The sequence below is a fragment of the Neoarius graeffei genome, chromosome 18 (genome assembly GCF_027579695.1).
Source record: "Neoarius graeffei isolate fNeoGra1 chromosome 18, fNeoGra1.pri, whole genome shotgun sequence".
Classification (NCBI taxonomy): domain Eukaryota; kingdom Metazoa; phylum Chordata; class Actinopteri; order Siluriformes; family Ariidae; genus Neoarius; species Neoarius graeffei.
The window spans coordinates 5,477,207-5,496,732 of NC_083586.1; the positions used below are offsets into that span (position 1 = coordinate 5,477,207).

The 19,526-nt window shown below is 40.1% G+C and overlaps 1 non-coding gene across 1 annotated transcript; it reads right to left on the bottom strand.

The window, feature by feature from the left end:
• Positions 1 to 4,602: 4,602 nt before the first annotated feature.
• trnaq-uug (transfer RNA glutamine (anticodon UUG)) lies at positions 4,603 to 4,674 on the bottom strand. The gene has a single exon. It is a non-coding gene; the product is annotated as a tRNA-Gln (tRNA).
• Positions 4,675 to 19,526: the final 14,852 nt, after the last annotated feature.

A 19,526-nucleotide genomic window follows, 5' to 3' on the forward strand; every position in this document is an offset into this window, starting at 1 on the left:
TGGGGTGTGGTGGTTGTTAATCACGAAACAATAAGCGCTCAACAGTGGTTCGCCCTGTCTATAGTGTGTCTTTGGGCGCGCAAGTGCGCATCTGCGGCTATTCTCTGTTTTGGCCATGTAATAGCCTAAGTGTTGTTGGCTAAAGAGTGTTTTTGCATAACGTAGATAACTGACATAGATCTGTTGCTTGTTTTGAATATGGCTGCACTTGGAGCAGTCTGTCGGTGTCGTTGAGCAGTCTGGGCTGAAGTAAAGGTCTTTTATGCACCGAACACGTTTCACAGCGAGATATTCCAATGGTGCCTGGCACATTTTTTTTTTAATAAAACAAAGTTGCTTTGTTGATCTGTGTTCTCATTAAAATGACAGTTTAGCAGCTCATTCAAGCAACCATGTTGTGAAGAGCTTCCTGGAGGAAAAGATAATAAGCGCGTTGAAAACAAGAAACAATCTCAGTGCGTCAAGACTGCAGGGAAACAAAACAAGCACTCAGATGTGTTCTCTTTACAAATAGCATAAATGGCACACTTTCTCTCCTGTAAAGGAAGAAGACACAAAAGCAACTCATCGAGCGGGTGGTGAGGAATTCAGTAAATAATAATAATAATTATTATTATTATCATTAATAGACCTATTACTTTCCCAAGGCGCCCCCTCTCGTCCGACCAGGCTTTACATATGCTAGACTACTACTTGGGGAGGATGGTCATGCTTTAATGCAAGCTGAAAAAATGTCAAAATGTCCAAAATTATCAGGAGCCCAGGGGAGAAAGAAAAGGAAAGAAGAGGAGGAAAAACGCGACAAAGACAGAGATAATGTCACACTCAGTAAAGATGATGTTGATATTATTTTTCTGTTGCAAAACCATGATTGATAATATCATTTACCACTTGTTTTCTAGGCTATGCAGCAAAGCAATGGATAACATTATATCAGTGTACATAATTAATGTTAGAGCATAACTTGGCATTCTCACATGCTATATTATACTGCAGTTAACTAATTCTTTGCCTTCTGCTAATTTGCATTTCACTGTAATAAACAATTAGACAATACAATTGATAGCCTACCATTACTAATATACAGTATGAATTACTAATATAATTTGCATAATAAAGAGTGCACTGCCTCAGTGGACTTGCCATTATAAGCATCAACCATGTGGTCTCAAATCAGTTATCATATGATGATGTTGTAGATGACTTTGCTGCAAGAAAAACTAGGAGGGTAAAGCTGTAGCAGGTTATGTGAGATTGAGGACGCGCTGGTGTTGTTCAAGTTCAAGTTTTATTGTCAATTTCCTCACATGCACCAGTCATACAAAGGAGCTGAAATTACGTTTTTCACTCTCCCATACGTGGACAGAGACAGGACAGACATCAAAGTGCTGAGAAAAAAAAAAAAATAGGAAAGCAGCACAACATATCAACATATAGTAAACTAGTATTTCCCTTGTACTATATTCAATATCAACATATACACATATAGTTACATAACAGTTTTTTCCCCCTGTTCTGCATTTAGCTTTTCAATAGTTGAAGTTGAAGGCAGTACCAAAAAACACCACTAGAGGTCTTTTTAATATCGCAATTTTATATTTTTTTATTTTTATTTAAATCCTTGTATTTTTCATGCACACTGGTTTCTTTAATAATTTTGTGCAATGCCTTATTTATATTGCATTTACGAATTGAGCAATTCCAGCGTTATGGACGTGACACTTGAACTCAAAATGGCAACAAATGACCCAGTGCATGTTTTATTGTCTCCCAGTATTTAAACAGGTGTTGCATATTTTAAGGCTGTACCATACTGGAGAAGTGATAGAACAAGAACACTTCCCATAGTACATCTAGGGCATGCCAGAAAATACCAATAAAAGATGCGTTATGGATGTGACAGAAAAAGTATCACTTTTCTTGGGTGACTGTACATTTTTATCAAACTCTGTGAAATCGTAAACCTAATGTCGAAATGGAGATATCCGTTTGATAGAGGGGTCCAAGGTGAATATTAAAAAATCTTTGTTTAAAATATTTTGTATTTCATGCAGAGTTTCGGAAGGAAAAGTCAGCGTTATGGATGTGACGAAATTCCGTTATGGATGTGATGCGTCTGAAATAGACATGGCATATGTTTAGAAAATCAGCAATTTAACCACCATAACCCTTTGAAAAACTCTCTAAATATCAGCTAAAACTATCAAAGTTCTTAAATAATATTTAGGATGGCTATTGTTTTGCTGTTTTGTGGATTTTAGCATACATTTCTGTGGCTTGTGGCAATAATATAGAATTGTACATGATCAAAGTTGATTTTAGCTTGGGTTTTACATTATAAGAAAGAAAGACTGACAGTGACATATTAGGTTGGTTACAAATTGGTTCAACTTATTCACATCTGTAAAATACAGGCCTAGGTGATATCTCTGGGAGTGGTTTTGATGTATTACATGTTGCTTTATTTTTGCATGGTGAGGTTGACATTTACATGGAATTGCCCAATTACAACACTTGTTTACATTTTTTATTTTGGGAGTACTGTAAATGTAATACTTTATGTAAGCCATTTATATTATGTTTCATATATTCAGTTCATATTTTGTATTTGTTTCTTTAATTCAGTATTAAATATTTTGAATGTGCAATTTCTTTATTTAATGCCTTTAATTAAGTATTTTGAACGTGCAATTTTTTTGTTTAAATAAAAGAATGTTTTAAGACAAAGCTATTCCATTTCTTATTAGTATAGATACACTATCAGTGGCTTTAAGTGGTGTTGGGGAGGGGGCGCCACCTAAAATCTTGCCTAGGGTGTCAAATTGGTAAGGGCCGGGCCAGGCCCAGGTTTATACTTAACCACACAACAATAAGATGCCAACAATGGAGTACAAACACTACACTGCGTGTATTCAAATAGAAAGCCCAACACCCAATACTGTTGCACGGCCACGTATTGTCAAAGCAAATACAAACATAGAGATGCAGCACAATAAATTTCAACATTAAATAAAGCAGAACAAAATACAAATGCTTACTGGCTGCCTCTCCAGTTTCCCAAATGCCACATTTGCACAGTGTTAGCTCAAGTAGGTCAGAAGCACAACAGTTTTAAAGTAACTCTTACTAGTCTCCCACCACCCCACAACTAATCAGCTGATTAACACACCTATGAGCCTTCAGTTTGCAGCTCACACTCAGCTGCAGCGAGCCCAGCTGCAATTGACAATCAGCTGACTGGCAATGCTCGTTCCAGCCAATCAGCTGAGTTGCAGTGATCTCAAACACACACTTCTTTTTCCAGTTTTTTAAACACATTTTTCCCCTGTATTTCCCAAATGTAAACAAACACCATTAAAAACCAGTTTGACTTTACACAGGGAGAAACCTAACACTGTATTGTGTTTTGAATTTCTTTGCTGGAGTGCCCATTCAGAATCTTTTCAGTCGCTATTGAAAGTCACTCAGGTGGAAATATGCGTTTCAAACAAAATGTTACTTCACGGTTGGCGGGATTCTCGCAATGCGATGTGCGCATGATCAGAAGTGGAACGAAGTCTCGCTACCACAAGATAACGTGCGATTTCATAAGACTCTTTACTGGCTGTCTGTGCTTTCTGTGGTGTACAGTACGTTTGTAAATGTTATGCGCTCTTTTATCATCATGGGAATTGATTATAGCTCTAAATAAATATTAAAGTTTTTTTAAAGAATCCGTATAACTTTATTTGTACGCCCGTATACTACGTTTATTGAATCAAATCCGTATAAAATACGGACATTCCGTATAGGTTGACATGTATGGTGACCAAAAGAAGACCGCCACCCTGCTTATCCTCACCCAGAGTGACAGGCTAAACACAAGCTTGACACTTACTGTGCAGTGAGCTCTTTGGGATGGCACGTCTGACTTTTGTTTCCAGATCGTAGGAACTGCTCCATGTACCAGACATCGCTCAAATCCTTCTATGTGAATCTGCCTCACAAATGTATCTTTTTCAAAATGTATGGAGCAGACACCAAACCGTCCTGTCGGCTTGAAGTTACCTCTCTTTGTTGGTACAATTCAAACCCATTCATTCCGCAAGTGTCCTGCTGACTTTTGGGCTACAATGGATCAAAATTCTGCTTTTTTTTTAACGGCTACACTTGAACAGCCTTGAAGGACACCCCTTAGGAAGCATGCTTTGGTTTTAGTTTTGTTGCAGAATAAATAAAAAAAATCGTTAAAAACGTGCTCCAATTTGCAAAACAGACAAAGCCAGAAATGCCAAAGAACTTTTAAGCATTTCGCATATGATGTCACTTCTTTGAACGAACAGTAACTTACCAGGAACGCGTTCGTGTAATGGTGGACTCAAAGAGCCAAACTTTACCAAATAAACAGAACATGTTCCTGGTCTCGTATTAAAATACAATTTAGACAGTAAACTATTAAACATGTCTAGTTTTATCAGGTATAATTCCCAGGGGTAATATAATTTTCAGAAGACTAGCACTTTAACAGAAACAAAGGGTTTGGGATGTGACAGCTTGCTTGACCAAAAGGAGCATACAGTTGAGACAGCCTGTGTATTCAGAAACCACAAACAAAGGCTTCAGAGGTTCCACTGAGATTTGAACTCAGATCACTGGAGTCAAAGTCCAGGGTGCTAGCCATTACACCATAGAACCAAGACATAGCTAAAAAGCATTGTTTTCACTGTCAAACCTTTGAATGATATAATGAAATTCCAGCAGTACATGAACACATGATTGAAGGTTGTGTTATGCACTGTCCTTCCTAGGACCTCTCCTTGAGATTCCACCAATGCCAGGCAGTCATCCCCATGTTGCATTTGGGTTTTTCTTGGGGTTTAAAATTAGGGGTAAGGGTAAGGCTTGTTTTAAGATTGTGGGTAGGGAAGGGGGAAATGATGAAGGTTGGGTGCTGAGGTGATGGGTTAAGGTTTTATGGGTTAGGGTTGGGTTTTAGGGTTCGGGGTGAGGATTAATTTTGGGGTTAGGTATAGAGTTAATATAGGGTAGGGATAGTGGAACTACTCTCCTATGCACAGGCCTATTGGAGTTTGGGGGTGGAAAGAGAGGTCCTGGTAAAGTGAAGGCCTGGCATCAAACCCACAACCTTCTAGTGGATGGGCTACCTTTTAACCTGTTAAGCTAAAGATTCTCTCATGAGATACATGCTTACTAAGGGCCTCTGCATGCTTTTGCGACAAGGCTTTCGCAGACGGTTGTAATTTATCATTGAGCGGGGAGTAATAGGCGTGCGCGATGTTATTCACCGCCACAACGTAAGGGGGTGCGAAGTCGCGAAATTGCTAGGAGTAGTTGGTGGGTGTGGTTAGTGGAGTGTTTATCCTCCGGTTACTTATACTGACTAGAACTGGAGTCATATAGATGTACGTACTTCCTCGATCAACCGCTCTTCGTGCTGCTCCATCTTCGCTTGTGTTTTTAAAAATGGCGGTCATGAAAACAAAACAAACCGGGAAAGTAGGGAAGCGGAAGTGCGTGTACAGCGGATGTAGAGTGGACCAATCAGAGCCCTCTTGTCTGTGAGGCTTCTGCGGTGGTCACAATTTTTGGGAGGTGCTCGCAGAGCATCTGCGAAGGGGGGGGCTATGCAGATGCTATCTGCGACGCCATCTGCGAGGACTGCGTTGTCAGCATAAATTGGCCTTAAGTGATAAAAGAGAGGGGATTGGGTTAGGGTTATGGGTGGGGGGTAATGCAAGCCCTGGTTTGGGTTGGGGATGGGTTAAGTGGTAGAGAGTATGTGGGATTGGGAGTGGGAGATGGTAGGATTAGGGGTTTGGAAAGGTTAGGGTAAGGGATTGGGAGGGTGGGGATGGTGGATGGTTGGGGATAGGGACTGGGAGTAGGAGAAGTTAGGGATTGGAAGTGGGAGAAGGTAGGGTTAGGCATAAACCATTTGGAAGGGATTGGGGAGGTTGTGGAGGGTTAGGGATTGGGAATGGGAGAGGTTAGGATTATGGATTAGAAGTGGAAGAGGTTTGGGTTTAGGATTAGGTGATTGGAATGGTTACGATAAGGAATTAGGGAAGGCGGAGCCAGGGATAGGGTTGGAAGTTGGGTGTGTAGATTAGGTTGAGGGATTGGATGAGTTAGGATTGGGGAGGGGGAGGGTAATTATCCATCCATCCATCTTCTGCCGCTTGTCTGCGTCACGGGGGTAGCAGCCTAAAGGCCAATTTATGCCGACAACCCAGTCCTCGCGGATGGCGTCTGCGAAGCGCCCCCCCCCCCCCCCTCGCAGACGCTCTGTGCGCACCTCCCAAAAATTGTGACCACCGCAGACAGCCTCGCAGACAGCGTCGCAGACAAGAGGGCTCTGATTGGTCCACTCTACATCCGCTGTACACGCACTTCCGCTTTCCTACTTGCCCGGTTTGTTTTGTTTTCATGACTGCCATTTTTAAAAACATGAGCGAAGATGGAGCAGCATGAAGAGTGGTTGATCGAGGAAGTGAGGAAGTACATACATCTATACGACTCCAGTTCTAGTCATTATAAGTAACCGGAGGATAAACACTCCACTAACCACACCCACCAACTACTCCTAGCGATTTCGTGACTTCGCACCCCCTTGCGTTGTGGCGGTGAATAACATCGCGCACGCCTATTACTCCCTGCTCAACGATAAATTACAACTGTCTGCAAAAAGCTATCTGCGAAAGCCTTGTCGCAAGAGCATGCAGAGGCCCTAAGCAGAGCTACCCAGACTTCCCTCTCCCCAGTCACCTCCACCAGCTCTTCCAGGGGAATACTAAGGTGTTCCCAGGCCAGCCAAGAGATGTAATCTCTCCAGCGTGTCATGGGTCTGCTCTGGGGTCTCCTCCCGGTGGGGCATGCCCAGAGAGCCTCCCATGGGAAGTGTCCAGGGGGCATCCTAATAAGGTGCCCGAACCACCTCAACTGACTCCTTTCAATGTGGAGGAACAGCGGTTCTACTTTGAGTCTCTCTTGAATGACTGAGCTTCTCACCCTAAGGGAGAGCCCAGACACCCTGCAGAGAAAACTCATTTCGACCGCTTGTATCCGTAATCTCATTCTTTCAGTCACTACCCATAGCTCATGACCATAGGTGAGAGTGGGAATATAGATGCACCAGTAAATTGAGAGCTTTGCCTTTTGGCTCAGCTCTCTTTTTACCACAACAGACCAGTTTAGTGTCCGCATCACTGCTGATGCTGCCCCGATCTGTCTGTCCAACTCCCGCTCCCCCCCCACCCTTACTCATGAACAAGACCCCAAGATACTTAGTGGTGCTTGAAAGTTTGTGAACCCTTTAGAATTTTCTATATTTCTGCATAAATATAACCTAAAACATCATCAGATTCTCACACAAGTCCTAAAAGTAGATAAAGAGAACCCAGTTAAACAAATGAGACAAAAATATTATACTTGGTCATTTATTTATTGAGGAAAATGATCCAATATTACATATCTGTGAGTGGCAAAAGTATGTGAACCTTTGAACCTTTGCTTTCAGTATCTGGTGTGACCCCCTTGTGCAGCAATAACTGCAACTAAATACTTCCAGTAACTGTTGATCAGTCCTGCACACCAGCTTGGAGGAATTTTAGCCCATTCCTCCATAAAAACAGCTTCAACTCTGGGATGTTGGTGGGTTTCCTCACATGAACTGCTCGCTTCAGGTCCTTCCACAACATTTCGATTGGATTAAAGTCAGGACTTTGACTTGGCGATTCCAAAACATTAACTTAATTCTTCTTTCACCATTCTTTGGCAGAATGACTTGTGTGCTTAGGGTCGTTGTCTTGCTGCATGACCCACCATCTCTTAAGATTCAGTTCATGGACAGAGGTCCTGACATTTTCCTTTAGAATTCGCTGGTATAATTCAGAATTCATTGTTCCATCAAATGATGGCAAGCTGTCCTGGCCCAGATGCAGCAAAACAGGCCCAAACCATGATACTACCACCACCATGTTTCACAGATGGGATAAGGTTCTTATGCTGGAATGCAGTGTTTTCCTTTCTCCAAACAAAACACTTCTAATTTAAACCAGAAAGTTCTATTTTAGTCTCATCCATCCACAAAACATTTTTCCAATAGCCTTCTGGCTTGTCCACGTGATCTTTAGCAAACTGCAGATGAGCAGCAATGTTCTTTTTGGAGAGCAGTGGCTTTCTCCTTGCAACCCTGTCATGCACACCATTGTTGTTCAGTGTTCTCCTGATGGTGGACTCATGAACATTGGCTAATGTGAGAGAGGTCTTCAGTTGCTTAGAAGTTACCCTGGGGTAACTTCAGGGTAAATTCAATGAGTATATACAATATATTTTAGTATACACACAGTAAATTCCCCAGTGTAAAATATGCAGTGTCAAAGTGCATAGACTCCAAGGCAAGGCAAGTTTATTTATATAGCACATTTCATACACAGTGGCAGTGCAATATGCTTTACAGAAGTAAAAGCAAAAACAGTAAACAATAGAGAATAAAATTACATAAAATAAATGGGAAAAATATAATAAGAATTAAACAATAGTAGAAATAAAATAATAAAATGAAGTAGAAGTTCAAATAGGGGGAGAAAAAAAACAGCAGAATAAAATAGAATAAAAGTTAAGTAAAATTTGAAACATGCAGAAACTGTAAAAGTACAGATTATAAAAACATGTAAAGACGACAAAATTATTTAACAGAAAGCATCTGAAAACAGCTTGGTCTTTAACCTAGATTTGAAGCTGGCAACAGCAGGAGCATTTTTAATGTCCTCTGGCAGTTGGTTCCATAGCTGCACTGCATAGTAGCTAAAAGCTGCTTCACCACACTTTATTTTAACAACAGGTTTTAATAGTAAATTTTTCTGTTGCGATCTGGTAGATCTGATTGGGTTAGGCCGCTGCAACATATCAGAGAGGTAATTGGGCCCTGTACCATTTAGAGATTTGTACACCAGCAGCAATGCTTTAAAGTCAATTCTGTAGCTTACTGGAAGACAGTGAAGGGACCTTAGAATTGGAGTAATGTGCTCTGTTCTTTTTGTTCGTGTGAGAACCCTAGCCGCTGCATTTTGCACCAGCTGAAGTCATTTGATGGTCTTTTTTGGCAGGCCTGTGAAAAGGACATTGCAGTAATCAACCCTACTAGAGATGAAGGCATGTATCAGTTTTTCCAGATCATTTTTTGACATAAGTCCTCTTAGTTTGGAAATGTTTTTTAGGTGATAGAATGCCGTTTTAGTGATTGCTTTCATGTGACTGTCAAAGTTTAGCTCGCTGTCAATGAAAACACCAAGATTTTTAACCATTTCTTTTGTTTTAATCCCTTTTGTGTCAAGAATACTGGTAATCCTGAGTCTTTCATCTTTTTTTCCAAATAGAATTACTTCTGTTTTATCTGAGTTCAGCTGAAGAAAATTTTGTGACATCCAGTTGTTGATTTGATCGATACACTGGTAGAGACATTCAAGGGGGGCATAATCATTAGGTGATAAAGCAAAATAAATTTTGGTGTCATCTGCATAGCAGTGATACAAAATTGAATTGTTATTGATAATTTGCCCAAGTGGGAGCATATAAAGGTTGAAAAGTAATGGTCCAAGAATCGACCCCTGGGGGACACCACAGGTCAAGGACATTGATGTTGAGGAACAATTTCCCATGGTAACAAAGAAGCTTCTATCTTTTAAGTATGATTTTAACCAATTGATAACTTTACCAGTCAATCCAACCCAGTGTTCAAGTCGATATAGCAGTATGTTGTGATCAACAGTATCAAAAGCTGCACTGAGGTCCAGTAATACCAGGACTGATGTTTTGCCTGCATCAGTATTAAGACGTATGTCATTTATAACTTTAATCAGCGCTGTTTCAGTGCTATGATTGGCACAAAAACCTGACTGAAAATTATCAAAACAGCTGTTTGATATCAAGAAGGCAGTTAATTGATTGAAGACAATTTTTTCAAGGATTTTCCCGATGAATGGTAGATTTGATATTGGCCTGTAGTTATTTAATACTGAAGGATCCAGATTATTATTTTTTTTAAGTAGGGGCTTTACAACGGCTTTTTTCAGGGACACAGGAACAACGCCAGTCTCTAGGGATGTATTTATAATTTGAAGCATATCTGTAATTATAAGATGAAGAACAGACTTAAAAAAGTTGGTGGGCAGAATGTCCAATTCAGATGTTGAGGAACTAAGATTTTGTACAGTTTTTTCAAGAGTCTCATAATCAAACAAAATTCTGACATTGTGTTGAAGTTATCTATCTGTGTCATTGGTGATTGCAGTTTTTCAATTTTTTGCAGCTGAGATATATTATGAGCAATATTCTGCCGTGTTTTATCAATTTTACCTTTGAAGAAGGATGCAAACTCATTGCATTTATTAACTGAGAGAAGTTCAGGTGCTAATTGTGGTGGGAGATTAGTTAGCTTCTCTACTGTTGAAAATAGCACACGGGCATTGTTCATATTCCTGTTTATGATATTGGAGAAGAAAGACTGTCTTGCTTTACGAATTTCATAATTATAATTACAAAGCATCTCTTTATGGATTTGATAATGGATGTGAAGTTTAGATTTGCGCCATTTTCTTTCAGTCTTTCTACATTCTCTCTTTAGCAGTTTAACAGCCGGGTACTGCTTCCATGGTGCTTTCTGTTTATCATTGACTCTTTTGATTTTGAATGGAGCAATATCATCCATAATTTGGGTCATATTTAAATTAAAAATTTCCAGTAAATCATCTACAGAGTCTGACATTTTGGTTGAGTTCTGAGAGAGAGCTTGCTCAAAGAGCACGTGTTGTCTTTTATGACTCTCCTACCCATAGTCGTTGAGCTGTTCTGAATGTGAGGAGACATAGAAACATCAGAGAAAACACAAAAATGATCAGATAAGGCCAGGTCAACAACAGTAGTAGAAACAGTAAGACCCTTTGTGATGACGAGGTCAAGGGTATGACCACGAGAGTGGGTCGGCCCCTGTACATGTTGTACTAGGTTGAAGTTGTCAATAAGTGCAAGTAGTTCTTTGGCATAAGTGTTTTCAGGATTATCTACATGCAAGTTAAAATCCCCAGATATAATAAGACAATCAAACTCTAAGCAAATGACTGACAACAGTTCACCAAACTCTTCAAGAAAGACTTTGGCTGAATGTTTCGGAGGCCTATAAATAGTTAATAATAATATGTTAGGAGAGCATGTAACAAGTGCACATAAGTGTTCAAAGGATGTACAATCACCAAGTGAGGATTGTTTACATTGAAAAGAGACTTTGAATATATTTGCGATCCCTCCACCTTTCCCTTGTCGGGTAACATTCAAAAAATTAAAATTTGGGGGAGCTGCTTCAATAAGGGTGGTAGCACTATTTGCTTGATCCAGCCAAGTTTCAGTTAGAAGCAAAAAATCAAGATTGTGTTTGCAGATAAGATCATTAATTAAAAGTGACTTGTTTAAAAGTGATCTAACGTTCAGAAGAGCTAGCTTTACAGAAAGTCTAGAAGTAATATCTGCTTGTGCACTCTGATATTGTTTTAAAACAGGAAGGAGATTAGATTGGTTTACCCCCTGGGTTAAATGTGCTCTATGTTTTCTATTTCTTATCAACACAGGAATAGAGAATGGCATAGGCATATAGGGTCCCAGCTGGTTTTCAAAACTACACCCATTTGCAGGGACCCAGAGTACATCAAACAAGACTTTCTAAATGTTCCATTTGGTTTAAGGGTGAAAGGATTGGAGACGACATGTATCTTTTAGATGGAGAGCCAGCTGAAAGTCCTGGGCGAACACAGTTTTGATGAACTGGGTACACTGCTTGTCGCGACAGATTTGGGCTGGAAAAACAGAGTGTAGCCATTGGCAGCAATCTCTGCATACTATTTGGGAAATCCATGCGTGTGGAAGATGAAGATGGCGTAGTGAAGTCAGAAGAGCGAGAAATTGGTGAGTTCTTTGTATGGCAGTTTGTCTCTGATTTTTGGCAGTCTGTCTTTGAATCTTGGCAGTCTGGCAGATCAGATGTCTGTGTGTCCTTGATGACGACTTGCAAAGATGATTGTTTTGTCTTTGCAGAGGTATTGTTTTTTGTAACTATGTCTGTCTGCGACATCTTAACTGTTTTCCTCAATGCTGGCTGAGAAAAGATTGCAAGTCTGTAATGGTCTACTAAGACCTTGGCTCCAATCCAGCTAGGTTCAGTGCTATTTGGCTTGAAAAATTCTCTGCGATTCCAGAAAAGGTTAAAATTGTCTATGAAGTTCATACCAAATGAAAAACAAGTTTTTCCAAGCCAGGTGTTAAGACTGAAGAGTCGAGAAAATGCAAAACTTCCTCTCGCTGGGAGTGGGCCACTAATAAAAGATTGTATTCCAGTCTTATAGAGATCAGAAAAAAGCTTTCTGAAATCATCTTGGACAAACAGCTGTTCTCTGAAAACATCATTTGCTCCCACATGCACAACAATACGTTTGATAGTTTTATGCTCGGACATGAGTTTCAAAATGCTGTCTTTGGTGTCAGAGATGGATGCATTTGGAAGGCAACAAATAATCATCCCATGACCTTTTAAATGTTTTACAGTGGAATCACCAAGAACAAGGGTTGTGGGATCAGGTGGTGTAACGAGTTGCTTTTTGCCTCTTCCCACAGCTCTTCGATCTTGGTGCGATCTCTTTTTACGATGTGTTTGTCCGCTTGAAAATCCTCTTCCACATCCCTGAGGCATTCAAATTTGTTCTGAAGCCTTATGGGCTGTGGATTTTCCATAGGATTGTAAATCCTATTGTAATTTGTAGAACGAGCTGGTGTTGAGGTAATTACTCTTCTGTTTTTATTTTTGGGCTTGCCACCCATCATTTGCCAGTTTTCTGTACTCACATTTTGCCCAGCTTGATCGATGAATTCCTCCACTCGATTTGCACTGCCATCGGTCTGTCGGAGTGCAATCTCTGCATTCTCAGCCACTGTTTCTGTACTCCTTTCCTGAGATATCGCTTTTAATTCGTCCGTCTTTGGCAGAGCATCAATCTTTGATTCCAGGATAGAAATCCTCTGTTCTAGTTCCATGCATTTTCTGCAGGATATTTTGCCCCCTGGCATTTTGTTTTAAAAGCTAACTTATCTTATAAAGATGAAAAATAAAATGAAAAAATAGTGGAAATTAAATGAGAAAGTAAAGTATAGAAATAAAGATCAAGAAAGCAGGAGCAAAGCAAAGAAGCGTCCTACTCGCTTGAGTAGGAGGAGCAAAATCCTCCAAGAATTATTGCAACAGCTTGAGTAAAATGCCCCTTAGTGTTGAAAATACTCAGTCAAAAGATGTTGTGTCATTCAGTCACGTGACTTTTGCTTTGCTTACTTATGGTGAATGAAGTGATGGTCTGGCAAACCAATTTGGCTGCCGTTATGTAAAGAGCTAGTGAAACCATCCCAGACTATTTTCACAGTTTAGAGGCCAATGCACAGTCAATATACTGAAGAAAGTTGCTCTTTGCGATGGGATAGATCCTTTCACATTAGTAAAGAAGGATTTTTTCCTATGAGTTGGAAAATTATCCATCCATTGAATTCCCCGACATCCCAACTACCTGGTGCTGCAGACATCATTCTACATGGACAAACAGATGAAAACCTGGAAGAGCATGGAGGTATACAACTCTTTATATGTGGCTGAGTTAAAGATCTGGAGATCAAGACACTACAAGATAAATTCTGGATCATTTATGTCCAGGAAAGTAGGAATTTTGGGGCTTTTTGTAGGCATCTTTGTGATGATTGCTAGATGACTACAAGTTTTAGTATCGGGTGTAAACAAACCGCAGCCACTCAATTCTCGATCCTCCCTACTCTCCCCTTCCAGGTAAGTCAAAGATCTACAGAAACCCTACAGAGATCCACAGAAACACTTTTAAAGATCTGGGTATTGATGAAACAGGATGGAGAAGTTATCATGACTCATTGTAACTGCATTGCCAGGTCAGCAGTTTTGTGCTGTTAACTTGTGCGCTCTGCTTTTGTGTATATGTGGATTGTTTTGATTATCTTATCTATCTAGTTCAGTGAAGGAGCCCAATCTACATCATCGTCCTTGTAAAGATTGCTGGAACTTCCTGATAAATAAAGCAAAAACATATGCATTATTTTCCAAATTGGCCACGATTAAATAGCAAACAAAAACACATCTAAAGTCAAGTTTATTTTTATAGCACTTTTAACAACAGACATTGTCGCAAAGCAGCTTTACAGAAATTTAATGACTTTAAACATGAGCTAATTTTATCCCTACTCTATCCCCAATGAGCAAGCCTGTGGCAATGGTGGGAAGGAAAAATTCCCTCAGGCGACATGAAGAAGAAACCTCGAGAGGAACCAGACTCAAAAGCAAACCCATCCTCATTTGGGTGATAACAGATAGTATAAATAATTTGCTTCTATAACAGTGCCCTATATAGTCACAAAGTGTAACTGTGAAACCAGGAAAATCATTATAGTTTTAATATGAAGTCTGTTTTGTTGAAGTTATAAACTGTTCATTGATAGAAACTTGAGTGCAAAACAGGTTGTTAGGTATGCCCAATGTCACCTGATGTGTAAGAACAGTATACATTTTGTGCTGAATGCAAGCAGGGACTCCGGCAAAACTATGACAGCATAGCTAAAAGGGGAGAGCCAGAAGGTAACACAGATATGAGGGCGCCCCGGGACATAAAGCAGCAGCCATTACACCGTCAACAAAAACTTTGAGTGAGCGAGTGAGTGGGGGACTGACAGCATCCATACATCCCAGTTTACCAAAACACTCTGTCTGAGGACCCTCCAGATCTACACCTTTACCTCAAACACTATTAACAAAAGGCTTGACTAAACAGATATATTTTCAGCCTAGACTTAAACACTGGGACTGGGTCTGAGTCCCGAACACCTACTTGGAAGGCTGTTCCATAACTGTGGGGCTTTGGAAGAAAAGGCTCTGCTCCCTAATGTAGCCTTCACTACATGAGGTATCAGCAAATAGCCTGCACCTTTTGATCTCAGTAGGCATACTGGGTTATAAAGGACCAGAAGTTTGCTCAGGTACTGTGGTGCAAGACCATTCAGTTCTTTAAAGGTCAATAGTAGTATTTTATAAACAATACGGAATTTGATTGGCAGCCAATGCAGTGTGGATAAGACAGGGGTGGTCATATTTTCTAGTTCTAGTAAGGACTCTTGCTGCTGCATTTTGAACAAACTGGAGCTCGTTTATGCATTTATTGGAGCGTCCAGACAGTAAGGCATTACAGTACAATAATCCAACAAAAACATGAACTCGTTTTTCTGCATCATGTAGTGACATTATATTTCTTATCTAAGCAATATTTCTGAGATGAAGGAAAGCTATCTGGGTAATGTTATCAATATGAGTTTCAAATGATAGACTGGAGTCAGTGACCACATAGGTCTTTTACTGTTGCACATGAAGAAACAGAAAGGCCATCCAGAGTTACTGTGATCAGAAAACCTACTTCTAGCTGTATGTGGTCCTAGTACAAGAACTTCTGTCTCGTCAGAATTAAGCAGAAGGAAGTTAATAAACATCCAGTGTTGAATGTCCTTTACACATTCCTCAGTTCGATTAAGCTGGTATGTCTCATCTGGTTTTGCAGAAACATACAACTGTGTGTCATCAGCAGAATAGTGGAAACTCACACCTTGCTTATGGATAATCTCACCCAGAGGTAACATATATAAAGAAAACTGCAGTGGGCCTAAGACAGAACCTTGTGGAACACCAAACTTTACCTCTGTATGTCTGGAAATATCACCATTTACATCAACAACCTGAAAGTGATCAGTTAAATAAGACCTGAGCCAGAGAGGGCCGTTCCCTTAACTCCCAGAACATTTTCTAGTCTATCCAGGAGAATGGAATGATCAATGGTGTCAAAGGATGCACTAAGATCAAGCTATACAAGCAGTGAGACAGCCCTGATCAGATGCCAACAGTAGGTCATTTACTACTTTAACCAGAGCTGTCTCTGTGCTATGATGAGGTCTAAATCCTGACTGATACATTTCATGGATGTTATTCACATATACATGTGAGCATAACTGCTGTGCCACAGCTTTTTTGAGGATCTTGGAGATAAAGGGGAGGTTTGATATTGGCTGATAATTGGACAGCTGACAGGGGTCGAGGTCAGGTTTTTTAATCAGTCAGTTTGATAACTGTTTGATAAAGGATTTGGGTACATAGCCAATTCTAAGGGAAGAATTTATTGTTTTTAGAAGCAGTTCAATTACTTCTGGTATTATCTGTTTGAAGTCGTGTAGGTAAGGGATCTAGTATACAAGTTGAGGATTTTGATGTGGAGATTAATGGAATTAGTTTGATTTCTCTAAGGAGAGTAAAACATTCTAATTGCTGATCTGATACAGTTATACTGTTAACTACAGGGTTACTTAAATTGTCACTTAAATTGTCTGGCCTTGAATTAGTAGTTTGAAGTTTTTGTCGGATATTTTCAAATGTTGTCATTTGAAAAATTTCATGAAGTTACTGCTACTACATATTGCAGGTGTGCATGTGTCTATAGTGGTCTTTTTCCTGGTTAATTTTGCTACAGTATTAAATGGGAATCTAGGATTATTTTTGTTATCCTCTATTAGGGTGGAGAAATATGTTGATCTAGCAGCACTAAGAGCTTTTCTATACTTCAGGAGAAATTTGAATGCTACTCCTTCTAAGCTAATTTGAATGCTACTAATTTTGTTTGATGTCATTTACGTTCCAATTTTCAAGTGGTCTGTTTTAAAGTGCAAGTGTAATTAGCACCAGGGCACTAATTTTTTCTAATAATTTTCCTTTTAAATGGAGCTACATTATCTAACGTATACCAGAACATTACTCTAAGCATTCAGTTGCCTGATCAAGTTCTGTGGGGGCTGACAGTGATTCAGTCAAAGTTGGTAACTCTGGAAGATTATTTATGCTTAATACAGTAGCATGGTGAGGCGCATATATTATTGTTCAGACATATTTTGAATAAGATTAGATAATGATCTGATATAACTTCAGACTGTGGAAGTATGACTATATTTTCTATATTTAACCCGAATGTTAGTATTAGATCAAGAGTGTGACCACCATTGTGGGTAGGTCCTATGACATTCTGATTAACCCCTACTGAATCTAAAATGGACACGAATGCTGTTTTCAAAGGGTCTTCTGGGTTATCAAAGTGAATATTAAAATCTCCAATAACAAAACATTTGTCTAAGGAAATGACCAGGTTTGCGATAAAATCCACAAATTTAGAAAGAAATTCAGAATATGGCCCCAGGGGCCTGTAAATAATAAGTAACAGAATTGACAGGTTGGACTTATTTTTTGAGACTACATACATTATATTCGTAGGAAGAACTTCAAATGTATTAAATTTATTTTCAGATTTTTGTGTTATGCCTAGATAATCATTATAACCATGATGCCTCCTCCTCCTCTGCCAGTTTGAGGAGGCTGGTGTGTATAACTGTATCCAGGAGGACTAACTTCATTTAATGCTATATATTCATTTGGCTTAATCCATGTTTCTGTTAAACACAGTACATTAAACTCCTGATCAGTAATAAGTTCATTAACCATTAGCACTTTAGATGTAAGAGAGCTAATATTTAATAGCCCTACCTTGAAATCAAAGGTGCTGGCAGTGGCTGTACAGTCAGTACGATCTAATTTTATATTGATTAGGTTACTAGAACAAACTGAGTATTTCTACTTTTTTGAATAGTTTGGGGACCAGACACAGTCTCATTGTAGTGGACCCTGAGTGACGACTCTGTGCAGCTAGCAGACAGTTGGTTTAACCTGTTTGTCTGCTCCCTGGCCTTGGCTCTGGATTGTCAGAAGTTAACTAGGCCTGTTCTGAGATGAGCTATGCTGCAAGAAATGAGAGCAGCACCTTCCCGAGTGGGATAGATACCGTCCCGCCCTAACAGGCCAAAAATGCCCTCAAAATTATCTATAAAGTCCACACTGTTTTCAGAGCACCACTTGGACAACCAGCAGTTCAGCAACCATAACCTACTGTAAGCTACATCGCCGCACCACATGGGGCCAAAGCATACTACAGCATCGGACATCGCTTTTGTTAATTTAAACACCTCTACAAAGTTACTTTTAGTAACCTCATACTGACGAAGGCATATATTATTAGCTCCTACATGGATAACTATCTTTGAGAACCTGTGCTTGCCTTGTGTTTGACAACTTGTTCAGTGATTATTAGGATGCTTTAATATGGATTACCCTGTTTGGTTTGGTTAAAACAGGCCCTGGTGTGTTTGCTTGTTTAGTGCGGTTTGTTACAGCTGGCACGAAATCTGTCAGTCAGTCCCTGGTGTGCAGGGCTGTTCTGTTGAAATGCATGAGATTTGTTATCATCTCATCTCATTATCTCTAGCCGCTTTATCCTGTTCTACAGGGTCGCAGGCAAGCTGGAGCCTATCCCAGCTAACTACGGGTGAAAGGCGGGGTACACCCTGGACAAGTCGCCAGGTCATCACAGGGCTGACACATAGACACAGACACACATTCACACCTACGGTCAATTTAGAGTCACCAGTTAACCTAACCTGCATGTCTTTGGACTGTGGGGGAAAACGGAGCACCTGGAAGAAACCCACGCGGACATGGGGAGAACATGCAAACTCCACACAGAAAGGCCTTCGCTGGCCACGGGGCTCGAACCCGGACCTTCTTGCTGTGAGGCAACAGCGCTAAGCACTACACCACCATGCCGCCCACTGTGACAAAGTATTACAATTATTGTTACAAATATTGCATTTTATGTAACACATAAAATACAGGAACATACAAATTACAGAGCATACAACATATTACATTGTTACATTTAAAGGGGAGAATTATGGTACAGGTTGTCGAGCAATGTCTCCTGACATCTTGGTTAGGACAGACACTCATGTTGCAGTCTAGTACCAAGATTTGGCCAATTGCTCCCAGCTGCGACCAAGATGTGACCAACCAGAGAGCCTTCCTCTTCAAAGAATGGCCGTTTACTTTAGGTCATAGTTTCGACAGGATTATCTCATGGCTTTTTTTGTGTGTGAAAATCCCAACATCCTAACCTTGAAATCCTTTGTTGACGACAAGATGGCACCAGGTGCATGTGGAGCGTCGGCAGCAATTTTGGCTTATGCATTGTTTTTAAATGTTTTGGGTTTTAGATTTGAAAATTGTTGTATTGCCGCAACTATTGTGGAAGTGTACTCATTCAAAAGTTTTTGGACAGAGACGGTCAATCCTCAGCGAATGCTGAAAAAACTTTTTGGACATAGCAGTGTTGCTCTGATCACCATACAGTCCAGTCTCACTGGTAAGGCAAATGGAGCCTGAGAAATGCGATAAGCTGATGCTTTTGGCACCATATTATCCATCTGTCTGTTGCTTTCTGGAGATATCCATCAATGTCCTGGCCCAAACAACTAACACCAGCCAAAGCAGTGATTGTCCTAAC